We start from the raw sequence: 10,986 nt of genomic DNA on the forward strand, positions 1-10,986 counted from the left end.
CGGTTGCGAAGCAAGGAGTGAGGTAGCGCTTGCCATGGGATGAGAGCTCTCACCTTGACAGGAGGATTGACAGGACGAAGATCCAGAACAAGTGTAGCTATCAAGTGGGTTTTGCCACTCCTTGTCACGACTCAAAGAGGTTGTGAAGGTTGCTTGCAATGGTTTATATACATATACATACACACACACACACACACACACACACACACACACATATATATATATATATATATACACACACACATGTGTGTGTATTTAAATACAAATATACAAAATTTGTACATTTGCTGGCTACTTTGTAAACTAGATCACCCAAAGCTCTTACGCCTTAATTTTCCCTATTCAATTTTGTAATGCCATAAATGGTTTGGAACAAAAGCAATCTAGTTACTAATTGTCTACATCATAATCCGCATGTTGATTTGGATATCACATGATTGCTTATAGCTTGAAAGTATAATGACCAGATGTATATGCAGGCACTATAAGAAAGTTGACATAAATGTCGCAAAATTGCTTACCGACATTTATTTTACATTTAGCTTAAATGTCGGAAATTTAGGTGTCGGGAATTTTCCGATATTTATGTAAATGTCGGAAAGAATTTACGACATTTATTTTGTGGCATTTAGGCAAATGTCGGTAAGAAATTTCCGACATTTAGGTAAATGTCGTAAATGTCGGAAAGAATTTACGACATTTATTTTGCAACATTTAGGCAAATGTCGGTAGGAAGTTTTACGAAATTTATTTTCTGGCATTTACCTAAATGTCGGAAAGAATTTATAACATTTACCTCAATGTCGGAAAGAATTTATGACATTTATTTTGTGACTTTTAGGCAAATGTCAGTAAGAATTTACGACATTTATTTTTCGACATTTAAGTAAATGTTGGTAAGGAATTTACCACATTTATTTTCAAAATTTAGTTAAATGTCGGTAAGGGATTTACAACATTTATGAAACACCGCTTAAAATATCTGACATTTAGATTAATGTTGGTAAAAATGTCATTACGACATTTACTTGTTGTATTCTTAAAACGTCACATTAAAATTTCCAACATTTTGATTAATGTCAGCAGATAATAATGTCAAATATCGTAAAAATCTATCTATATAGTTTTTATTATGACACAACTACTTATATTCACTTTATACATTCATATAAATGTCAACCTTTTGTAACAAACATGAAAGATATGTAAAGCAAATGTGTTTTAATGTTATAACCAAAGAACAAAGTAGCAATATAACAAATGTTATGTAAAACTAAACGATGTCAAATCAAATGATATGTTCTATTTCAAGTAAAACGGAAATCTAACTAAATACGATAATTTCAACATGAAATCAGCTTAAGTCCCAATTCAAATTAATTTCCTTAGTTTCTCGAATAAAATCTGCAACAAAGCTTTATGAAACAATCAATCCACAAGTCGAGCATTTCGTTGCCATTAATTGACCTGAGTTCCTTCAAAAATTCTGCACAAGAAATGCACATAAGAAATAGAATTATAACAATACAATAAAAGGAATCGTTGCCTCCTTAACTAGAACAAATTCGGATATCAAAAATAACAAATTGAGTTTCTCTAAAATAAACAGATTGAAGAATTGATGCAAAAGCAGCATCTATAAATGAAAAGGGGAAAAAGGCGTCTTGTAATTTTTCAAACTTACCCACTTCTTTTTATTTGTGCCAACTGCACTAATTCCAGTCTTCTTGATCAACACCCGAGAAGAAATATTAAATTCGTTACTTTAATAGTTTACGAAATTCAAAACTTAACTGATGAGGAATTAAATTCAAACTAACTCTTAAAATTATCTCTAACAGTCTAATATATCAACATGTCAACACTTACATTCTAACACACCTCTTCAAATTCAAAATGAGTGTACCAATTTAAGTTTGCTTATTTTGAAAATACAGAGAAGTAAATAGATACTGGAGTAATCAATTAATATCCTATTATTCTGTTAAGCACCATTGTAAAATAACACCAAACAAAGACCCAAACTGAGCAGCATGATTGATAATCAACAAACTCTTCCTCTTTTTCCTTCCTAATCTCTTTGACCTGTTGTCTTTCTAGGGTCCTTTTCTTCATTCATTTCACCGGAAAAACAACTCTTTTGTGCATCAATGCCTCAAAAGTGCTACCTTTAACATAATTGCTATATCATACTATTAATGAATGAAAAGATCTTTCTAGTATTTGATATTCTGAAATTTACAAGAACGTTAACATATAATTATTATTTACAAAAGCAATATTATCTTTCCTCCTTACCAGGAGCATTGACAAAACTAAAATAGGTAATAAACTCAATTCTTCCCCATACTGCATAAGCATATCAAAATATGCACCATGACATTTTTTCCTTCTCATGAATCACCTTTTAATAGATGCTCACTGCTTCTCCAAATGAACCACTACTTTCGCGCCGTTTTACACTTCCTATAAAGCTTTCAGACTATCCTAGTTAAATCAAGATTAGCAACTACTTCTGATAAACCAAACATAAGTATACTCTACATCTCACAATATGACAAGTAGAATTACATAATAGTATCTCATGAGTCAGGATTTGTTTTTAATATTTAGTGAGGCATCCAAGGCTTATGCAAATCAGTTGACAAAATCACATGATGAGTTTCTACTAGGGGTGGGCGTTTGGTTCTTCGGTTCGGTTCTTCGGTTTTCGATTTTTCAATAGTGTGTACGATTTTTTTAACATTCGGTTCGGTCTTTTAAATTCGATTCTTTAGTATTTATTTGGATGGAGCAACTAAAATATAAAATTACAAATAAAATATAATAGCAATTGTAAATTACAGAAATCCACACACAAATAGCAAATCAAGATTAGCAGAATTTAATTTCTCCTCTACCTTCCCATATTGCATCCATCAACGTAACTTTTAAGCAGACTACCTTTACTGTTTCACCATATGCAGCCCTTTAAATTGAAAATTAAGAGCCAACATATTAAACTTGTTAAGTTGTTATTACATCTTGACATAAAAAATAAAAAAAAAGATTAAATAAAAGTTCTCATGAGAACAACTAGTACACTAGCAGCAAGAAAGCAACAACCACTGGAATAGAACTGGGAAAGAGTGAACAGTGATTACCAAATAGGAAAGAAGCTGCTATAACCATCCTGCAAGCTGCTATAACCATCTCAAATAGGAAAGAGAACTAAAGTGTAAAGGGAATTTGGGAATGGGCTTGGGTTGCAGTGGATCTATAAAGGGACTTTAGGAATGAATTGGATTAGGCCGAGACAGAGAGTGTAGCTGATATTTCCTTTGCCATCAACATTCAATAATGTCCAAAATATGTTGTCAAAGACATTCTTTTCAATATGCATCGTGTCAAGATTATGACGAATCACATTGTCTTTCCAGTATTCCAACTCAAAAAATATGCTCTTTTTGTTCCATATATTTTGCAACACATTATCAATATCATTAACACCACCCCGTTTCCTTTTATGTGATTTGACCAATGGATCTTTTCCAAATTTATTTTTTATATTGTTCAATTGCTCATGAACCTCAATTCCTGACAACCGTTTAGGTGCTACCTCCAACTCCGCAAGGCCATTGAATGTAACTTTATCTTTTCGAAACTTGTTCCCATGGGGTAATCATCGCCTATGAGACATGAAACAATACTTATGTCCATTTTTCAATCTTGTAAATTTAGTGTTGGTAAGACAACATGGACAAGCATATCTAGTTTTCACATCATATCCTGATAAGTTACCTAGCGCTGGAAAATCACTGATTGTCCAAAGCAATGATGCGCGCATTTGAAACATATGATTATCGGATGCATCATAAGTGGAAACACCAACCCACAACTCTTTTAACTCATCAACTAAAGGTTGTAGATAAACATCAATATCATTGCCTGGTGCATGAGGGCCATCAATAATCATTGATAATTCCATATATGGTTGTTTCATGCACAACCATGGTGGCAAGTTATATGGAACCAAGACGACTAGCCATGTGCTATGTGAGATAGACATAGACTTGAATGGACTAAAGCCATCTGAAGCTAATCCAAGTCTAACATTCCGAGGATCTTGAGCAAAATCTGCATGTGCTTCATCAAATTTCCTCCAAGCAATACTATCAGCAGGATGTCGCATTACCCCGTCTCTAGTGCGACCTTCAACATGCCATCTCATTTGAGTAGATGTTTTACCCGACATATATAATCTTTGAAGTCGTGGTATCAATGGAAAATATCTAAACACCTTTGCTGGAATTTTTTAGGTTTCTGAACTACAATTAATTGATGCACCTTTGAATTGTTTGTATCTTGGAGCTTTGCAATACATACAATTCGTTCTATCTTCTGTCTCATTCCAATAAATAATACAATCATTTGGACATGCATGTATTTTTTTTGTAATCAAGTCCTAGGTCTTTAATAATTTTCTTTGCATCATTAAAGGACTTGGGTAGTGTTTCACCTTCAGAAAGCACATCTTTTAGCAACTCTAGCTGCATGGAAAATGAATTGTTACTCCACCCATTGAGACACTTTACATGTAATAGACAAACAAGGAAGGAAAGGAGTGAATACTTGCTTCCAGGATATAACTCACGTTCAGCTTCTTTCGATAAGCTAAAAAATTCTTCAGTCTTCTTATCAACCCCCCTGTTATGTTGATTTGACCCACCAAATCAATCACCACTAGTGTTCATATCAACAAAGCCAGATGTAGGCGGAATACCAAATGCTTCATGTAACATTTCTTGCATTTCATCACCTTTATCTAACGGATCGATAGATACTGATGAAGATAATTTCTCACCGTGAAAAAACCATCTAGTGTAACTAGTAAGAAATCCATCAACCACAATATGTTCAACAATCAAATCTTTTTGAACACATTTCATATTACGATACTTTCGGCATGGACACAAGATTTCAGAGGCATCAGGCCTATCTAATGACACAAAATGAAGAAATTTTTTGGCTCCATTCTCATACAAAGGATCGAGCATATTCAATATGTTTATCCAACTCTTATCCATTCAAAGTATAACCTATGCATAGAGCAAAGAAGGAATCAACTAAAAAGTTTAGTCATTCATCCTCAACTAACAATATTAATAAAACAGAAAACACTCAAAAATGCCCTTAATAGTATAAATTGTTCAAAAATGTCATCCTTCCACCTATTGGATCAAAAATGTCATCCTTCCACCTATTTCATTTGTTGATGCAAACATTTACTTGACTAATATTTGTACTGTTGAATTGTGATAGTTGGTTAATGTTAAATTAATGGCGGTTAATATTATTCCTGTCCTGCTGGGTTTTTTTGCTTTAGTCATTCCTTCTTCAATGATGCAAAAAAAATTCTTATGTGATGCCAAAAACAACAGCTTTCAACCCCAAAAAAAAACATCAACTAAAAATGCAACATTTTACCCCAAAATCAACAGCTAATGCAAAATTAAAACCCAAAAACAGAAGCTTTAACCCAACAAATAGCATCTAAAATGCATAATTATATAGCAAAAAGTACATCATTGTATACGGGAGGTGTAAAAGATACAAAAACTGGGTTAGGTTTATTAGAAACGGATTTGGTGTTGGGTTGGTTCGGGTCTTTTAGTTGGGTCAAAATTCATTCTATACCCCATATTCTCTTCTCCTTCTCTTTTTATTTTTCACCTATTACCTTTCATAATCAACTTTAACGTAATATTTCAGTTTGTCTAGCTTTCATTTTTCATCCTCCCAGCAATCGCAACATATGTTTTGAGACTTTTAACCAAATGTTGCTAAACCCCTCTTTCCTCATTCTCTCTTTCTTCTTTCCAAAGAGAATAATGACATGAATAAGCCACCATACTCCACTGGTTCCCATATAACAATTTTCAAATTCATCAGAAGAGTTAGAATCATGGATAAAACCACAATTAACTTTAGATCGTTTTAATGCAGAAAACCAAGGAGACATGTACCATAAATTGCAAATCCCCAAATTAACTTGAGTAATCATAGCCACATATTAAAGCTAATCTATTCATTCATTGTCTTCTAGTTTAATGAATGGCAGAGCAAGTCATTTTGATTTCCCAGCAAATGAACACTATGAGCAACAAAATAAGCATATAAAAGACCCATGGAGTCATAATCACACATCAAACAGAGAAAAATAACTCTCTAATTAGACGAATCATACATGGGATTCTTTGCATTAATAGTCCATAAATCAATAATGAAAGGAAAGTAACCATAATATATGCTGCCAGTAGGGCTGTGCATATTAACGGTTAAACCAATAACCCGAATCAATTATTGGGTTATTGGGTTAATAGTTCGGGTTAATGGATTACTGGTTCGGGTATCGGGTGGTGCCCTGTGGTTATTGGCTTATTGGGTCGGGTCACGGTTTGGCCATTTTTGTTAACGGGTGAACCGATAACCCGGTAACCATTTATTTAATTATAATTCTACCGTTCCATCTATAAAGTCACTTGACTAGATTTAGGGTTCACTTGATTTCCACTTCATAAACTCAGTCTCTCAAGCGGCGTATCACAACAGAAACCCTTCTCCTCCAACTAGCAAGACGCAAGCCCGACTTGAAAACGTAAACTTACTAAGCTATTTTTTACTTCTTCTACATTGCTTGCAATTCTCACTCTTGTTTATGTGTTTTTGTATTTCTCTGTTTTGGGGTGTTTGTTGAGGTTGGGAAATTAGGGAAATCACTTCCTAGCAGAAAAAGTTCTTCGTTCTTGAATTTTTTTTGTTCGGCATAATCTTAGGAGATGAAGCGACTTTCTGTTTTGAAGATGGATTCCTTGTTCTTGAATTTTTTTTGTGTGAAATCTTAACGGTTAAACCGATAACTGAACCGATAATAAAAAACAACCGATTAACTGATAACCCATTAACCGATATCTTAACGGTTCTTTAATGGTTTAACATGTCTACAAACCGATAACCGATAAGTTGAACCGATAACTTTGAAACCCGAACCGAACCGACCGATATGCAGCCCTAGCTGCCAGAGCACATTAAACAGATACGAAAGACGACTGCTGTTGTTTTTCTGCTAGTGTAGGAAATAACTCATCAAAAAATATACTGTATAATTTATAAACCATGAGACATGCGCTTCTAAACGTTTTATACAACATTAGCATAAGAATATGCATATATGGGTGTGAGTTGAAGACCGTTCCACATTCAACTATCTCAAATACCAATGTTCCCTAGACTCTGGATAATCGCACACAAACACCATCTAGTTAGAGAACAAACAAATATGAAGAGTCAACTTCATAGATACTTTCAGAAGACAAAAATACTATTTTTTTAAACACTACAATAATAAATAATTAGATAAACAAAACAGAAAGGAGATAAGAACCTGCAAAAGCCTCACAAATAGTCCTGAACACTATATTAATGTTCTTCCAGTGGCGTTCTCTCCCTTTCCCCGTCTTCTTCAAACTGCAAATCGATGGAAAACTATTAACTGCTCGTAAATAGAATGTGTGAAGGAGATTTATATGAAATTACACAATGTGTGAACACAATATAAGTACTTCAACAACTCTAAATCAAGTTCCACCACACCAATCTATATAACAATTAGTAATAATCTCTATCTATAATTGAATGTTTTCAATAGTAAATATCTAAATTAGAGGAATAGACTCGCCTCCAAAAGTTTTTTCCAAGCTTTGAGAAAATACAAGAATTAAAATTGCAATATAGAAGAGAACCCCAAAATTTTATCGCCAAATTTCTTTTCCTTCTAAATCTTTGGAGCCCATTTGCAGAGAAGTCACTTTCCTTGCAGGTTAGGATTCTTAGGTCTCTTTGAGGTACGGATTTGAGAAATCGCTGGTTCAATTTAGCCTTGTATGGTTCAATTTAGCCTTTAAGCCCTGGGTTTAGCCTTAAATCGAAAAACAAAACTACTATTAACTATTGGACATTTCAGCAAATTAGGATAGCCTTATACGGATAAGTTTTTAGCTAGTTATTTATTTTCTAGAATAGAAGAACAATATACTAAGAGTAATATTTAGTTTATACTCCCTCTGTTTCAATTTATGTGAACTTTTTCGGAGTATGAGGGTCAAACTTTATAACTTTGACCATAACTTTTGACATAAAATTTTCAAGTTTGTAAAAACAAAATTTATATATTTAGAAACTACATAAAAATACTAAATGTCATAATAATTTATAATTGAAAATTTCTAGAAAAAATGTAAGGAAAACGTGATTAAAGAACCACCTCGTAGACTCCCCAAATAGAAATAGGTTCACATAAATTGAAACGGAGGGAGTAGTATTAATAAAGCTAGAAAGAAAAAGATATGCTGTCTGATGTTAACGCTGATTGATAAATAAAAAATATGATACTCCCTCCCTTCTCTTTCACAAGTTCGGTATTGATTTTGCGCGTCTTTTAAAAATTATTTTTTAAATAAATATATTATTAAATATGTTGGAAATTTAAATTTAATAATATTACTCTAATAAGTTTGGGAAATACTGTAATTACTTACTGTGAAGAGTTGTGACCAATATAATAAAATTAAGAATAACAAAATATTTTAGGAATAAGGAAAATATATATTTATGTTAGATTAGCGAAAAAAACACCGAAAATAACTTAAAGCACTTTGTTGAGCCAATATACGCATAATAGCTAAAATTTAACCTATGTACATCGCGTAATTTTACGACGAAGGGTGTGCACCTTACCCGTAGCCCAAGGTGGCTCCATCCATGATCTCGGTTCCTACCCTCATAACCAGAATTCGGGAAGAAAGCATATAAGAGGGTCATATAGAGAAGGTAGTAATTAAGAGATTCATAGTAGAGTCCGACCACAACAAGAAGAGGGCAATGGATACACAAGCTAAATCATAATTTAAAAATAATTTATATTTTTTAAATATTATCCGCAAATATGCTAATTGTACAATAGACCCCTGTAGTCTGGCTCTTTCCTGGACCTCACGCATAGCGACAACTTAATGTGTGGGGCTGCCCTTTGTTTGTGCTAATTGTAATAAAAGTTCATTTTTAAAAAGTCAAACGTTCATTATTATTTTTCTTATTGGCTGAAATGTTAAATAATTCTATTATTATATATAATTTACTTTAACTAATTAAAAAATAATTTAAACCATATTTTTAGTTCCAAACTCATTTGTTATATGGTATTATAAATTATTTTTACCCTTGCCGCAAAATTAGAACATTTGTAGGTTCAAGGGAGGTCAAATACCTCCGATCTCTACCATAAGTGTGAAAAGAGAATGAGACGAAGCCTGAAAAAGATCTAGAAAAAAAAAGAATATAACCTTCAGTACGATAAACAGAACAAAATCATATCGAGGTCCTAATTGTAAAATTTTGACATGATGTCCTTCGAACATAGATTCACATAGAATATCGTGCCACCATACGACGGTGGTATATATGGAAAATGTGGATCATTCGCAAAGTGCAAATGCAAATTATTTTACTTCTGTCATTATTACAAGTAAATAATATTTGGTTGTTTTAAGAAGAAGATTTCCTACAAATTGACATAGCAATTGTTGAGTAGCTACTGACTCAATAATAGATGTTGAGTTATAGTGATGTTTTGATGATCTTATGAAGATTTGAAATTCGACTTTGTGGAATCCTTACCATAAAGTGAATACATGAAATTAACATTAAAGTATGAGAACGAATTGCCGACACACATACAAGGAAATAAGGAAGATCCAAGTCAAACAGGGATTGGTTTCTAGTACAATTAATGAAATCAATACTTGATTGGATTCAAGGGTGACAACTAATTCTATATATACACAACATGAACAAGCGTTGGAGCTTAACCACAATCACAAAATTTAAAATCAAGCAATGTACGTCGAAATAATTAAAACTCATATAATTAAGTTAGGATTAAAGAAAAAAAGAGTTCACACGTTTAATTAATTAAATTGATGTGCTCTGACATGTATTTATCCTCTTTGAAAGGTTTTTCATAGTTAGTGACTTCTTAATTAATTGCCTTCTGTTGGTTATAAATAATCTACTTAGGTATAGGGTTTAAATGAATTTGCCTTTGAACTCTGTGCATTCCGAGTTGGTCCTTGAAATCGCCTGTCAAAATTCATCTCTGCTTCAATTAACCCATAATAAGGATAAGTTGAGCCATTTTGATAAACAACGAGGGTAAAAACGACATATTTTTTAACGGAAGGTAAATTTTCTTTAAAATATATAGTCCAGGGGCAATTTGAACATTTACCCTAAAAAAAGTGATGAATAATTTCAAAAGAATTAGATTTCCAACATTAGGTGTAAATGTCGGTAATTAGCGCCTAATAATATGATATTTTGCAACAAATGTCATAATATATTCGACATTTGTATCAAATGTCATATTTTTAATGACATTTTCGCCAAATGTCGTTAAAACAACGACATTTTGCAACAAATGTCATAATATACTCGACATTTATATCAAATGTCATATTTTTAATGATATTTTCGCCAAATATCGTTTAGAACAACGACATTTTGCAACAAATGTCATAATATACTCGCCATTTATATCAAATGTCATATTTTTAATGACATTTTCGCCAAATGTCGTTTAAAACAACGACATTTTCTAACAAATGTCATAATAAATTTGACATTTGTATAAAATGTCATTGTTTTAACGACATTTTCGCTAAATGTCGCGAAAAACACCGATGTTTTTCAACAAATGTCGTTGATTTAGCGACATTTGGACCAAATATCGGTGTTTTTATGACATTTGACAACAAATGTCGTTGTTTTTACGACATTTGTTCATAAATGTCACGAAATTTCTTATTTCCCGACAGTTGTTGCAAATGTCACAAAACATATGTCGTGGTATCTCTACTTTCTTGTAGTGAGGATCATGCATAAAAGGTATTA

General features: G+C 32.7%; 1 long non-coding RNA gene across 1 annotated transcript; it reads right to left on the reverse strand.

Annotated features, from left to right (window-relative positions):
* Positions 1–1,171: 1,171 nt before the first annotated feature.
* On the reverse strand, positions 1,172–7,511 carry LOC132640550 (uncharacterized). The gene is made up of 3 exons (XR_009582275.1): positions 7,424–7,511; positions 2,901–5,078; positions 1,172–1,486 (listed from the first exon to the last, which is right to left on the reverse strand). It is a non-coding gene; the product is annotated as an uncharacterized LOC132640550 (long non-coding RNA).
* Between the last annotated feature and the right edge of the window lie 3,475 nt (positions 7,512–10,986).

Source organism: Lycium barbarum, chromosome 5 (assembly GCF_019175385.1).
Source record: "Lycium barbarum isolate Lr01 chromosome 5, ASM1917538v2, whole genome shotgun sequence".
Lineage (NCBI taxonomy): Eukaryota > Viridiplantae > Streptophyta > Magnoliopsida > Solanales > Solanaceae > Lycium > Lycium barbarum.